Below are 15611 nucleotides of genomic sequence, written 5' to 3'. Positions count from 1 at the left end.
CAGCTTCGGTTTGCTGAGAGTCGGAGGTCGATTAAGTCGAGCCAAGCTAGAGTTTTCAGAGCAACATCCTTGCATCATTCCCAGTAGACATCACATCACCGATCTACTGATTCGACACTTTCATGAAAAAACTGAACACCAAGGCAGGCAGATCACAGAGGGCAAGATACGGTCTGCGGGACTTTGGATCATAGGCATGAAAAGACGTGTAGCGGGATCAATACATCGCTGTGTGCAATGTCGCAAAACTAGAGGAAAACAGGTACATCAACAAATGGCCGACCTACCCTTCGACAGACTGAGCACCGAACCGCCTTTTACCTACGTTGGCCTAGACGTCTTTGGGCCATGGATGGTATCTGCACGCAGGACTCGTGGAGGTCATGCCAACAGTAAACGTTGGGCCGTACTATTCACTTGCATGAGTGTCCGTGCCGTTCACATAGAAGTGATAGAATCTATGGACACATCCAGCCTGATTATCGCTCTTCGGCGGTTTCTAGCGATCAGAGGACCAGTGAAACAGTTAAGGTCCGACCGCGGAAGCAACTTCATCGGTGCATGTCGAGAGCTGGATATTGACATCAAGCCAATTCAGGATCAACTGGCAGAAAAAGGTTGCACCTGGATCTTCAATCCTCCGCATAGTTCTCACATGGGAGGTTCCTGGGAAAGGATGATCGGGATCTCACGCAACATCTTGAACTCTATGCTTATGGACATAAACTCTTCAAGACTTACGCATGAGACCTTGGTTACTCTTCTGGCTGAAGTTTCTGCCATAATCAACTCAAGACCCCTTGTCCCAGTGTCAATGGATCCTGAAACGCCAACTATTCTTACGCCGGCTACTCTTCTTACCCAAAAGATCGGGAACCCACTAACAGTCAGTGGAGAGTTTACTCACGCAAACTCCTACCAGAAGCAGTGGAAACGCGTATAGTACCTCGCCAATTACTTCTGGAACCGATGGAGAAAGGAGTATCTTGTGGTTCTGCAAGGAAGATGAAAATGGCAACAGAGTAAACCAAACTTGAAGGAAGGAGATATTGTGTTAATGAAGGAACAACAAGCTCAAAGGATTGACTGGCCTATGGGAATCATTACAAAGACTTTCCCTAGTGAAGACGGTAAGGTCCGGAAGGTGGAGCTGAAAGTCCTTAGGAAAGGTGAACCTAAGTCATTTCAGAGGCCTATCCACGAGCTCGTACTGGTACTACCAATCGAGGACATTCCGGTAGGATAAACTATGAACAGAACACTGCACTACTAATTGTCCATTGGATTACAGTGGGTCAGAGATAGTTTGGCCTAGTGCGGCTTCTCTGATCCGAAGATGGGTTTTCCATTGGATTATCTCAGGAACTGACTTAATGTCTTGTTTAAAGTTATTATTGCATTACATGCATGTTTGGTTTCACTTTCTAGGTTGTTGGACTTTTTAAGGACATTGATATAGTGAAATCCCTTACGGAATTTCAGACGGGGAGTGTGCTGTTCCATGTATATTCCTCAGTTTCCATGTATGTTGTTATATTTTACTCTGCTGCCACCCAATGGCCTTTTTCTGTATGGCAGCTTGCTTTTCATGTATTTCTTGTGGGCATGTCTTACATCCGGTTCAGGGGTCAAATCTTCTCTTCCTCTGGCAGCCATTTCCAGTTTACTTTCTGTTGTGAGAGGACGTGCTTTTGAACTGGGCTTAGGAAGGCATCAGTCTTTCGACCACTCTCTCATGCTGCTCACACTTGCAGACACACTTGGTGCTACATCTTACTGTACCCTGTCTACCCTGCATTTCTGGAGAAGTTCTGTATTACCAGTTATACGCTGTATGTCCAGATCTACAAAATAAACAAGTCTGGATTACACAATCCCTGGAGTGCATCATCTCTCTGGACGCTGAGCAGCATTAGTCCTGTCTGCCTCACATCGAAGAAATACGGAGGTACGTTTCTCTCTCACAACACTTATTAATCAACCACACCTCCATTCGCCTCATGTGGGGACAGAACACAATGAACCTCAGAGATAACTCTACTCGTCCATTTATCAGGAACAAACAGTTTCTCCGCTGGGCAACGGTCAGGTCTATTAGCCTGAAATTTTTGCAGCACCCGCCGCAAATCAGGGGAGATGGCAGACAAAATTACCCCCTCCTTGAGAATACCCACCGGCTCAGGCAAACCCGGAGAGTCGGACACAAAACTCCTAGACAGGGCATCCGCCTTTACATTTTTAGAGCCCGGAAGGTACGAAACCACAAAGTCAAAACGGGAGAAAAACAGCGACCAACGAGCCTGTCTAGGATTCAACCGTTTGGCAGACTCGAGATAAGTCAAGTTCTTGTGATCAGTCAAGACCACCACGCGATGCTTAGCTCTTTCAAGCCAATGACGCCACTCTTTGAATGCCCACTTCATGGCCAGCAACTCTCGATTGCCAACATCATAATTACGCTCAGCAGGCGAAAACTTCCTGGGAAAGAAGGCGCATGGTTTCATCACCGAGCCATCAGAACTTCTTTGCGACAAAACAGCCCCTGCTCCAATCTCAGAAGCATCAACCTCGACCTGGAACGGGAGCGAAACATCTGGTTGGCACAACACAGGGGCAGAAGAAAAACGACGCTTCAACTCTTGAAAAGCTTCCACAGCAGCAGAAGACCAATTGACCACATCAGCACCCTTCTTGGTTAAATCAGTCAACGGTTTAGCAATACTAGAAAAATTATTGATGAAGCGACGATAAAAATTAGCAAAGCCCAGGAACTTTTGCAGACTCTTCAGAGATGTCGGCTGAGTCCAATCATAAATGGCCTGAACTTTAACAGGGTCCATCTCGATAGTAGAAGGGGAAAAAATGAAACCCAAAAATGAAACCTTCTGAACACCAAAGAGACACTTTGACCCCTTCACAAACAAAGAATTCGCACGCAGGACCTGGAACACCATTCTGACCTGCTTCATGTGAGACTCCCAATCATCCGAGAAGACCAAAATATCATCCAAGTATACAATCAGGAATTTATCCAGGTACTCTCAGAAGATGTCATGCATAAAGGACTGAAACACTGATGGAGCATTAGAAAGCCCGAATGGCATAACCAGGTACTCAAAATGGCCCTCGGGCGTATTAAATGCTGTTTTCCATTCATCGCCCTGTTTAATACGCACAAGATTATACGCACCACGAAGATCTATCTTGGTGAACCAACTAGCCACCCTTAATCCGAGCAAACAAATCAGACAGCAGCGGCAAGGGGTACTGAAATTTGACTGTGATTTTATTTAGAAGGCGGTAATCAATACAAGGTCTCAACGAACCATCCTTCTTGGCCACAAAAAAGAACCCTGCCCCCAATGGCAACGACGAGGGGCGAATATGACCCTTCTCCAAGGATTCCTTTACGTAACTCCGCATAGCGGCGTGCTCAGGTACAGACAAATTAAACAGTCGACCTTTAGGAAACTTACTACCAGGAATCAAATCGATAGCACAATCGCAATGCCTATGCGGAGGTAGGGCACTGGACTTGGGCTCATCAAATACATCCCGGTAATCTGACAAGAACTCAGGGACCTCAGAAGGGGTGGATGATGAAATAGACAGAAATGGAACATTACCATGTACCCCCTGACAACCCCAGCTGGACACAGACATTGACTTCCAATCAAATACTGGGTTATGGACTTGTAGCCATGGCAACCCCAACACGACCACATCATGCAGATTCTGCAACACCAAAAAGCGAATATCCTCCTGATGCGCAGGAGCCATGCACATGGTCAGTTGGGTCCAATACTGAGGCTTATTCTTGGCCAAAGGCGTAGCATCAATTCCTCTCAATGGAATAGGATGCTGCAAGGGCTCCAAGAAAAACCCACAGCGCCTAGCAAACTCCAAGTCCATCAAATTCAGGGCAGCGCCTGAATCCACAAATGCCATGACAGAAAAGGATGACAAAGAGCAGATCAAAGTAACGGACAAAAGAAATTTCGACTGTACCGTACCAATGGTGGCAGACCTAGCGAAACGCTTAATGCGCTTAGGACAATCAGAGATAGCATGAGTGGAATCACCACAGTAAAAACACAGCCCATTCCGTCGTCTGTGTTCTTGCCGTTCAGCTCTGGTCAAAGTCCTATTACATTGCATAGGCTCAGGTTTATGCTCAGGTAATACCGCCAAATGGTGCACAGTTTTACGCTCACGCAAGCGTCGATCGATCTGAATGGCCAAAGACATAGACTCATTCAGACCAGCAGGCATAGGAAATCCCACCATGACATCCTTAAGGGCAGACCCTTTCTGAAAATTTCTGCCAGAGCACATTCATTCCATTGAGTGAGCACAGACGACTTCCTAAATTTCTGACAATATATCTCTACCTCATCCTGACCTTGACACAGAGCCAGCAAGATTTTCTCTGCCTGATCCACTGAATTAGTTTCATCATAAAGCAACCCGAGCGCCAGAAAAAACGCATCAATATCACATAATGCAGGATCTCCTGGCGCAAGGGAAAATGCCCAGTCTTGAGGGTCGCCACGTAATAAAGAAATAATGATCTTTACTTGTTGAACTGGGTCACCAGAGGAGCGGGGTTTCAAAGCCAGAAATAGTTTACAATTATTTTTGAAATTCAGAAACTTAGCTCTATCTCCAGAAAATAACTCAGGAATAGGAATTTTAGGTTCTAACATAGGATTCTGAACCACTATATCTTGAATGTTCTGTACACTTATAGCAAGATTATCCATCAAAGAGGACAGACCTTGAATGTCCATGTCTACACCTGTGTTCTGAACCACCCTGATGTAAAGGGGAAAAGAAAGACAAAACACAGTGCAAAGAAAAAAAAATGGTCTCAGAACTTCTCTTTTCCCTCTATTGAGAAGCATTAGTACTTTGGGCCTCCAGTACTGTTATGAACAGATGATTCAGAACCCTAATGGACCTGGTGGTTACGAGCACAGAAAATGACCTGATAGTTGCTAATCATATAGGACGAGCTCTGAGACGTGGGAACTCTGCTGACCGCAATCCCTAATCCTATCACACCACACTAGAGGTAGCCGTGGATTGCTCCTAACGCTCCCTATGCAACTCGGCACAGCCTGAGAAACTAGCTAGCCCTGAAGATAGAAAAATAAGCCTACCTTGCCTCATAGAATTTCCCCAAAGGAAAAGGCAGCCCCCCACATATAATGACTGTGAGCAAAGATGAAAACACAAACACAGAGATGAAATAGATTTTAGCAAGGTGAGGCCCGACTTACTAAATAGACCGAGGATAGGAAAGATAGCTTTGCGGTCAGCACAAAAACCTACAAACAACCAAGCAGAGGGCGCAAAAAGACCCTCCGCACCGACTAACAGTACGGAGGTGCTTCCTCTGCGTCCCAGAGCTTCCAGCAAGCAAGACAAACCAATATAGCAAGCTGGACAGAAAAAATAGCAAACAAAAGTAACACAAGCAGAACTTAGCTTATGCAGGGCAGACAGGCCACAAGAACGATCCAGGAGAGAGCAAAACCAATACTGGAACATTGACTGGAGGCCAGGAACAAAGAACTAGGTGGAGTTAAATAGAGCAGCACCTAACGACTTAACCTCGTCACCTGAGGAAGGAAACTCAGAAGCCGCAGCCCCACTCACATCCACCAGAGGAAGCTCATAGACAGAACCAGTCGAAGTACCGCTCATGACCACAGGAGGGAGCTTGACCACAGAATTCACAACACTTGAGCTCGGTTTTACACAAAGCAATCAAGGCTTTGGGTGCCAGAATGGATGTGTCCCATAACCTCTTAGATTGCCGCATCCAGGATGTCACCAAAAGCGTTGATCAAGTTAAAGCCGACCTCCAGAAGCCAGCTCATCATTTTTTTAATCAAATACAACAGGGCATGTCGGAACACCTTAGCCCTGATCTCCAGCTGAGTGTGATGCAGGCCTGCAATGTTGCTTTTGTGCAGGCTATGCAGCAGAGTCAGAGTCGTAATGTGGCGGCATATCCAACTGTGCCGTCACTGTCATGATTAACCACCATTCCTACCTCTGCTGCATACCACTGCACGGCCACCTCTATTCCATCCACAGGTGTACTCCACTACAGCGCCAACATGATGACGAGTGCTGTTGGACATCCCACCGCCACCACCGTGACAACCGCTGCTCCGGCTTGGACCTCCTCCGCTGACACCACGATGACGCAGGACCCTGGCGTGGCTTATCGGCTCGGCCCCCTCCCAATGCAGCAGGACCCAGGCATGGCATATCGGACCGGCCCCCCCCGATGCAGCCGGACCGAGGCATTGCTTTCCGGGCAGGACACCCCCCGATGCAGCAGGACCCAGGCCAGGCATATAGGACGGCCCCCCCATGCAGCAGGACCCAGGCATGGCGTATCGCACCGGCCCCCCCACGATGCAGCAGGACCAAGCCATAGCTTTCCGGGCAGGACCCACCCCGATGCAGCAGGACCCTGCCAGGGCTTTATGTTCCCCCCCACCAGCAATGCAACAGGACCCTGGGAGGGGTTTAGGTCCACCCTCCCCCAACGATGCACCAGGACCCTGGTATGGGCTTATGTTCCCCCCCCAACGATGCACCAGGACCCTGACAGGGCTTTATCTTTCCCCCCCACTACGATGCAGTTGGACTCTGGCGTTGCCGAGCGCTCCACAATGGAGACGGACTGTGTTATTGTGGAGCCGGATCCTGACGTGTCTCCCGCCAACACTCAACATCCTATTAGCCCAAGAAGACATCCCCCTACCAGGAAAACCCAAAGGAAAACCCCCCAAACACATAAAAAACAAAAAACTCTGAGTATTCCTCCCCCATCACCTACCGATGTGTCTGTATTGTCTGTTGTGTCTCACCCTTCCAGTGTGTCTCAAGCCCCTCATGTTTTAAGCCCCATCCCCGAACTTCCAGACCCTTCCAGTTTTATTGGCCCTTCTCCTGCCACCTCTGCCAGTAGTATAAAATACAAGACTACATCTATATGTGTTTCTTCAGTATACAGATATGAGTTGGCCAAAAAAATATTAGTTATTTCCATACTCTTATTTTTGTACCTTGTGTAGTGTCACTGTACAAAGAGAAAATGGTGGAAATCAAGTTCAGTACTCAACTGAACCGGTCAGATGTCAAAATAGTAAAGTATAACGTGGCACAGCTGTGTGTTTATTTCTATGACCTCTATAATGAATGTTTTAGAAAGGAACACTCAGAGAATGCAGGTGCAATAGGAATGGAATCCAAAGGTTTAACTTAAAGTGCGGTGGTCTAAACCACAAAGAACAGGAGCAGTGGATACCGCGTTGATGTACTCCCTCTGCCTATCTAATGCTGGAGCTCACCTACGCTGACAACTCTTTATGGCAACTGCTCCATGTACCTCCGTGCATTAAATCATCGCTGCTCCTGTTCTTTGTGGTTTAGACCACCGCACTTTAAGTTAAACCTTTGGATTCCATTCCTATTGCACCTGCATTCTCTGAGTGTTCCTTTCTAAAACATTCATTATAGAGGTCATAGAAATAAAATTCTGTCATAGGAGCCTCTCCACATATACTAGTGCCTTATATACATCTACACACCAGCAGTCGGTTTTACTGAAGAAGGTCTGATTGTTTGACCGAAACGTTTATTTTTGCTGGGCTGCTACTCAAGTAATAAAATTGTTTTCTTTATTATCACTATCCACCAAGTTGAGTGCCAAGTTATTTACTTACTAGATGTCAAAATAGACACCTGACCTATTTAGTTGATTACTGCCTTGTATATTCACCATATTCTCTTATTTATATAGCACATTATGTGACAATGGTTGTCACACGCTACATATATATGCTCACCTGGCCAGGTGTAAGAAATTGTGAATTCATGGGCATGTATATGTTTATCATGAATTCATTATTTCTTACACTTGACTTGATGGGTATAGAGAGCGTGACAGTCTTGACGCAATGACGTCAAGAAGATTACCAATAAATCAACATTTTTTCCATTCTTATAAGTATGCGGCCTGTGTTTTATATCATTATTTGTAAACCAAAATAGGGAGTGCAACAATATAAGAGGTCAATTATGATAAAAAAAAAAACTATTACCTCATCATCTATCACCCACTCCTGGTTTTGGATTACAAAATATGATATACATATCTACTGCCCATCTTTGGTCAACCTTTGTTTAGAGAGGAAAAAGATAGGAGACATGGTCAACACAACCAACACTCAAGTTTATTAATTTGAAAAATTTGTATCAGTATTTAATAATTGGTAAAGATAAACATACAACAGGACATTTACACAACATTGTCCTGCCATGACACCCGTCCAATATCGGAAACAAAATAGGCCGCAAATTGGTCCCGCATAAGACCAACGGCTGCAGTTGACCGCATCGGGTGATGCTGAAAATCAGGCAATGGGTGTGAAACTGGTTCATCAAGTTCAATGTGGGGTCGCTCCTTAGCAATGAGGTAATTGTGTAGAACCACACAGGCTTTGACCACCTCGTCCACTGTTTCCACTTTTAGATTGATGGCTGTTGCAAGAATGCGCCATTTAGCAACCAGAATGCCAAAGGTGCACTCTACGGTTCTTCTGGCCCTGGTCAGTCTGTAGTTGAATATTCTTCTAGTGTGGTCCAAGTCCCTACTAGAATATGGCTTAAGGAGATTTTCACACATCTGGAAGGCCTCATCCCCAACCATAACAAATGGCAGCGGTGGGCCTTGAGTGTTGGGGAGAGGCTGTGGAGTGTGAAAATTAAAATTGTTGCCATACACACGACGGCCCATATCTGAGCTCTTAAAAGTCTGGGAATCATTGCCACGGCCAAAAGCTCCAATGTCCACGGCGATAAAGCGACACTCCGCATCCGCTATTGCCATGAGAACTACCGAAAAATATTTTTTGTAGTTAAAAAACTCAGATCCGGTTCTGGCAGGTTTTATAATGCGGATGTGCTTTCCATCCACCGCCCCTATACAGTTGGGGAAATCACACACGTTCAAAAATTTATCAGAAATTTCACGCCAAATCTCCACGGTGGGTACTGGTATAAACTCCTCACGGAGTACATTCCATAACGCACGACAAGTGTCCACAACAATTCCGGACAGGGTTGAGATTCCAAGGCGGTATTGGAAGTGGAGGGAAGATAAACTCTCTCCTGTGGCAAGAAATCTAGAAGAAAAAGAAACAAAAAAAAAACATTTAAAATCGGCTCTTTTAATGGTGTGTTTAAAAATAAGAAAAAGAAAAATACAACATAAAATACATGTCATAACAAAAAATTTGACGGTCATTGGTTTAGTTTAGGAACGTACCGTAATGTCATTAACAGACGTTCCTCGGGTGGAATTGCTCTACGGAGTCGTGTGTCCTGTCGCCGTATGGATCCTTCGACACGAGACAGTAAATCCCGGAAAGATTCTTGAGACATTCTCGTGTAATCCTGGAATTTCTCCGGGTTGGCATTCAGCTCCGCATAGAGCGTGTGATATGCTCCACGGGTCTCACGCACTTCAATGATGGGGTGCCTCCAAAAACGCTGACGCTGTCTCCTTCTCCATCTTTGGCGGTTTCGGTCTTGCTCCCAAGCAAAAACACAGGCAAGGAAAATCTTGAAGCTGAACTCCAGTTTGAAATAAAAGCTCTCCATTGAAAGATCCATCATGACACCGGAAACAGTAGCAAGCTGTGAAAATTTCTGTACCCCTAGGGTCAATATATTGAGAGACAATCATATACGCCCTCTCTATTCCCATTGGTTGTGTCTGGTTACCTTTTTTTTGTATTTTTTTTTTTGGGAAATGCTGTGAAAAACGCAAACGCATGTAAACGCGTGTAAACGCTGCATTTTTTTTACGCATGCGTTAAACGCGTGCGTCAAAAAAACGCAGCGTTTACACGCGTTTACATGCGTTTTTGCACCATGCGTTTTTTAAAAAAACGCATGCGTTCAAAAACGCAAGTGTGAAACCAGCCTTACATTGAGCATACATTTACGCCGATGTCGGACTCCCTCCCTTGGATGTGGGCTCTGGCGCTGAGCCCAATTAACCAGCTAAATGCCGCTGTCAAACTCTGACAGCGGCATTTAACAAGTGCTTCCGGCAATAGCTCCAGAAATACGCACATCGGTGACCCTCACGTGATCGCGGATCACCAGTGTGTTGGCATGACAACCGGAGGTCTCTGGAGACCTCTATGGTTGTCCGTGCCGGCTTGCTGTGAGCATCACCCAGTAGTCGGTGCTCATAGCAAGTGAGTGATTCTGCTATGTAGAGGTGATCTGATCATCACCTCTATGTAGCAGAGCCAATCCAGTTGTGGCAGCTTTTAGTCTCCCATGGAGACTATTGAATCATGCCAAAAGTTAAAGAGAAATGGTTTTAAAAATATAAAAAAATAATAAAATATAAAATCACCCCCCTTTCGCCCAATTCAAAATAAAACAATAAAAAAATCAAACATACACATATTTGCTATCGCCGCATTCAGAATCACCAGATCTATCAATAAAAGACAAGGATTAGCCTGATCGCTAAACGGCGTAGAGACAAAAAGTAAAAACGCCAGAATTATGTTTTTTTGGTCGCCGACATTGCATTAAAATGCAATAATGGCAATCAAAAGATCGCATCAGCACCAAATTGTATCATTAAAAACGTCAACTCAGTACGCAAAAAATAAGCACTCACTTAACCCCAGATCATGAAAATTAGAGACGCTACAGGTATCAGAAAATGACGCAATTTGTTTTCTTTTTTAACAAAGTTTGGAATTTTTTTTCAAAACTTAGATAAAAAAAGAACCTAGGCATGTTTGGTGTCTATGAACTCGGAATGACCTGGAAAATCATAATCATAGGTCAGGTTTAGCATTTAGTCAATCTAGTAAAAAAGCCAAACAAAAAACAAGTGCGAGATTCTACTTTTTTTGCAACTTCACCGTTCTTTGAATTTTTTTCCCATTTTCTAGTACACAACATGGTAAAACCAATTATGTCTTTCAAAAGGACAACTCGCCACACAAAAAACAAGCCCTCACATGGCCATATTGATGGAAAAATAAAAAGTTACAGCTCTGGAAAGAAGGGGAGCAAAAAACGAAAACGCAAAATCAAAAAAAGCTCCAGGGGTTAAGGGGTTGATAGTCTTACTTAAACCATACTCACCCAAAGCCTAATCCACTGAAGCCAATGTCTCCTGCAACAAAAATAAAATAATAAATCACAATATTCCTCACCTGTCCGCATAGAAGGAAATCCATAATGTCGCACGACGATCCTGATCACTTTGAAAACAGTCAAATCAGTGTTGTGACTGCTCTCAAAGACAGCCGGCGAGTCAGCGACAGGATGTAATCACTTTATCACTGAGCTGACGTGAGAGACTTCACCGGAGTTCATCAGCTCCGATGATCTCCCTTACGGCACCACTGCTGTATGAGAAAGTGAGGGCACCGGAGCTATGAACTCTGGTGAACTCTCATGGCAGCTCAGTGATACACTGCAGAAGCAATTGACTCCTGTCAGTGTATTGCCACTGGCCGGGTAGACCAATCACATCTCCCGATGTGACTGTTCAACATGTGAGATTGCTGTGGGACTATCAGGATTACATGGACTACGGCGAACAGATGTGTATATGTTGGTTTATTATTTTACATTATTTCTAGGAGACGAGCACATCGGGGATTTGGTGTTAGGTGAGGATAATGGGTTTTTATTTTTATGTGAATATGTATGTAATTATTTTTTTTTAACTGTGAGCACAGGCACCGGCATATGAAACTATGTCTCCCATCAGCGGCACCTGCTGTCATTGTTATCAGTGACATCAGACATAGCCCGATGGGAGCAGTAGTCTTATCAGCTCATGCCTGCTGACCTGCGATAAGCTTTTAAATGCAGGTCACCACTGTGGGTCACAGTGAAAGCTGCGAGGTCACGCTGACATCTGACAGTGTTACCCTGCAGCGCTTTGACCGTCAGTGCCGGTGGTAGTGTTACCACGGATGACAGTCACAGTTGCGGGGTCATGCTGACATCTGACAGCATGACCCCACAGCTCTCTGACCGTTACCGCCGATACTGGTTACCGCATTGGTATTTCCCACACTGTCACACATATGACAGCATGGGAAACATCATTGGAAGCCGGTAAAACTCAAAACAAAAAATCTGCAAATCCACTAACATTTTTATACCTGCATTTTTTATGTGGATTTGACTGACTCAATTGAAGTGTCAATGTGTGGCAAATGCTGTAGAAACCCAAAAACAATTGACATGCTGCAGAAAAAACGCACTGCAAATACTTAAGGAAAATTACTGATCATCAACACATCAGCATTATCATTAAATTAGCTGTCATAAGGATTCCATAGCGTTTTTGGCCTATTTCCGAGTTGAAAAAACGCATCAAAAACACACTGTGTGCACATAGCCTAAGGAGGCACAAAGGTGGGATTGTTATCATATTAGGAGAAGCAAGGCATTATTATTATTATTATTATTATTAATAATAATAATAATAATAATAATATAAGAAAGCACAGGGAATATTTTTCTTATTATAAGGAGGTACAGGATTATTATTATAAGAGGTCAATACAAAGCTTTATTAAGGAGGAATAGGGGAATTATTGTAAGGTATCACAAGTTGTGGTTTGTGTAGAGTTGGTAGAATGTGATGGTCCTGGAAAATCAGTAAAGTGAAGATGTGTGATTCCAGCAAATTTTTGCATTCAAAAAGTCAAATGGTCCTTCTCCCTTCTGAGCCCTATCATGCGCCCAAACAGTAGTTTTCCCCCACATATGGAGTCTCTGCATGCTCAGGAAAAAAATCGCACAACTAATTTTGCAGTCCATTTTCTCCTGTTATCCTTATGAAAGTAAAAAATTGAATGTTCATTTTTTCCTTTCACAATGCTTCAGTTCCTGTGAAACATATGAAGGGTTGTTAAACTTCTTGAATTTTGTTTTGAGCACCTTGATGGGTGCAATTTTTAGAATGGTGTAAATTTTGGGTATTTTTCTGTAATATAGGCCTCTCAAAGTCACTTCATCTATCGCTAAAAAAATGGTCGTAACCATTGTAACTTCCTAACAAAAAAATATGTTTCAAAAATTGTTCTGATGTAACTTAGACATGTAGGAAATGGTATTTATTAACTATTTTGTGTGACATAACTCCCTTGGTATAAAAAATAAAAGTTTGAAAATTTCAAAATTTTCGCCAAATTGACATTTTTCTTACAAATAAGCGCAAGTCATATCAAACATATTTTACCATTAATATAAAGTCCAATATGTCACGAAAAAGCAATCTCAGAATCAGTGGGATCCATTGAAGCGTTCCAGAGTCATTACCTCAAAAATTGACTCTGGTCAGAATTGCAAAATTTGACCTGGTCATGAAGGTGAAAACAGGCTTTAGGAGTGAAGGGGTTAAACTTCATCTATTTGTATTTTTGGTTAATATATATATATATATATATATATATATCAATAGTATATATACATAGCATCTCCCATGTTCTTAGGGAGACCCATTGCTTTGTGTCCTTTAGGTCTGTGTGTACTTAGCTGTTGTTTATGTTAAGTTTTGTCTGGGAAGGAAGTGCTGATTTATGTTGATGTCGTAGTATAAATAAGTGATGTATAAGTGATATTAGTAGAAGTGAACTGTTCATAGGATTCTGACTTAATTTACCTTCTTAGCCACTGATGATTTTGTGTGGTATGTTTATCTTGTAACAGGAGGAGAAATTATGCGAGATAAAATGGTTAACTGGTCACCCTGCTCACTTCAGCATCAATTGCACTGCGGAAAAAAATATATTCACCGAGGTCTGCACCATCTGCATCTAATTACTCTGTATATCTATGATTTCATAGGTTTCGTATGTCAGAGATACCTATGTCCGTCTACATTTGTCAGAGAAAGAAGGGTTCATGTTTCGGAGGTTAATAACTGTAAAACACACATGTTGGACTTGGAAGTCTACCTACTGTATATTATTTAAAATAATATTTATAGTCCAACATTTTGAGAATTGTAGAATAATAAATTATTAAATTTTATGGTACAACTTGGTGAATACCCTACTTTATTATTTCAATGGAAATAGGAATAAGTTTTAAAAATTAACTTAAAGAAGATCTATGTAAAAATTATTAAATTAATGATTAGTAATCATATGAACATTAATTTTTAAAAGTGTATAAAATTAAGTGGGAGTAAAGGTTAGTTTTTTTATTATTTTTTTTCTCTAATGCACTGATGGCTGCCATTGTTATTTGGTAGTTGTGATGACAAAGCACTTAATCTTAATTTTCCAGACATCTATTTTCAGTAGGCCAGGAGCCATAAACTATTATCTTTGTTAACTTTTGTATTTACCATATTTTCCGGTGTATAAGACGACTGGGCGTATAAGACGACCCCCCAACTTTTCCAGTTAAAATATAAAATCTTCTTAAAAGTCGGGGGTCTTCTTATATGTCATGTGTCGTCTTATAGGGCTGATGACTAATGTGCCTTTTGGGGGGGAGTGGTCCCGATGATGAAGAGGGGGCATCTCACAGGAAAGTGTGAGTGGAGTATCCCGCATTACCTCATTGTAGCTGCAGCGTGGGGTCTCTGTGCTGGGGAGCGGCGGCGGCTGCTCCTCTTTGTGCCGTGTGGGTGCTGTGCTGTGGGGCAGCGGCTCCTCTTCGTGCAGCGTCGGGGCTCTGTGCTGTGGGGCAGCGTATTTTCTTGCAACGTCAGGGCTCCTCCGGCATTTCCTCGAAGCCCGGAGGCACCGTCAGCTCCTTTGCTGTGATGCGGTGGCCTCCGGGAAAATGACCGCTGGGGGCGGGTCATGCTCAGATTCAGATCTCGTCTCCCGAGGTCTCGGGACAAGATCTGAATCTGAGCATGCGCCGCCCCCAGTGGCCATTTTCCCGGAGGCCACCGCATCGCAGCAATGGAGCTGCCGGTGCCTCCGGGCTTTGAGGAATTGGGAAATGCCAGAGGAACCCCGACTCTGCACGAAGATACACCGCCCCACAGCACAGAGCCCTGACGCTGCACGAAGAGGAGCCGCCGCTCCACAGCACAGCACCCACACGGCACAAAAAGGAGCAGCCGCCGCCGCTCCCCAGCACAGAGACCCCACGCTGCAGCTACAATGAGGTAATAGGGGGATACTCCACTCACACTTTCCTGTGAGACGCCCCCTCTTTGTCATCGGGACCACTCCCCCCCCCCCACCAACCATATACACATTGGTCTGCACCCGGCGTACAGGACAACACCCGGCGTATAAGACGACCCCCAACTTTTAAGAAGATTTTCAGGGGTTAAAAAGTCATCTTATACGCCGGAAAATACGGTATGTGGTTTTTCTTTGGTTGGTCAAGAAACACAGACTATTGTTCGCATGATCCTTTAACGTTGTTTTTGTTAATATGTTGCAAAATACACCAAAAAAGAAAAACTCATTCTCAAAAATGGGTTAAAAATCCATTTTTATTAATACAAAGTATACAATACAATAGTAATACAATACAGTATACCATAGAAGGGAACA

This window comes from Ranitomeya imitator, chromosome 1 (genome assembly GCF_032444005.1).
Source record: "Ranitomeya imitator isolate aRanImi1 chromosome 1, aRanImi1.pri, whole genome shotgun sequence".
NCBI lineage: Eukaryota > Metazoa > Chordata > Amphibia > Anura > Dendrobatidae > Ranitomeya > Ranitomeya imitator.
Note: the sequence above shows the minus strand (reverse complement) of the source record.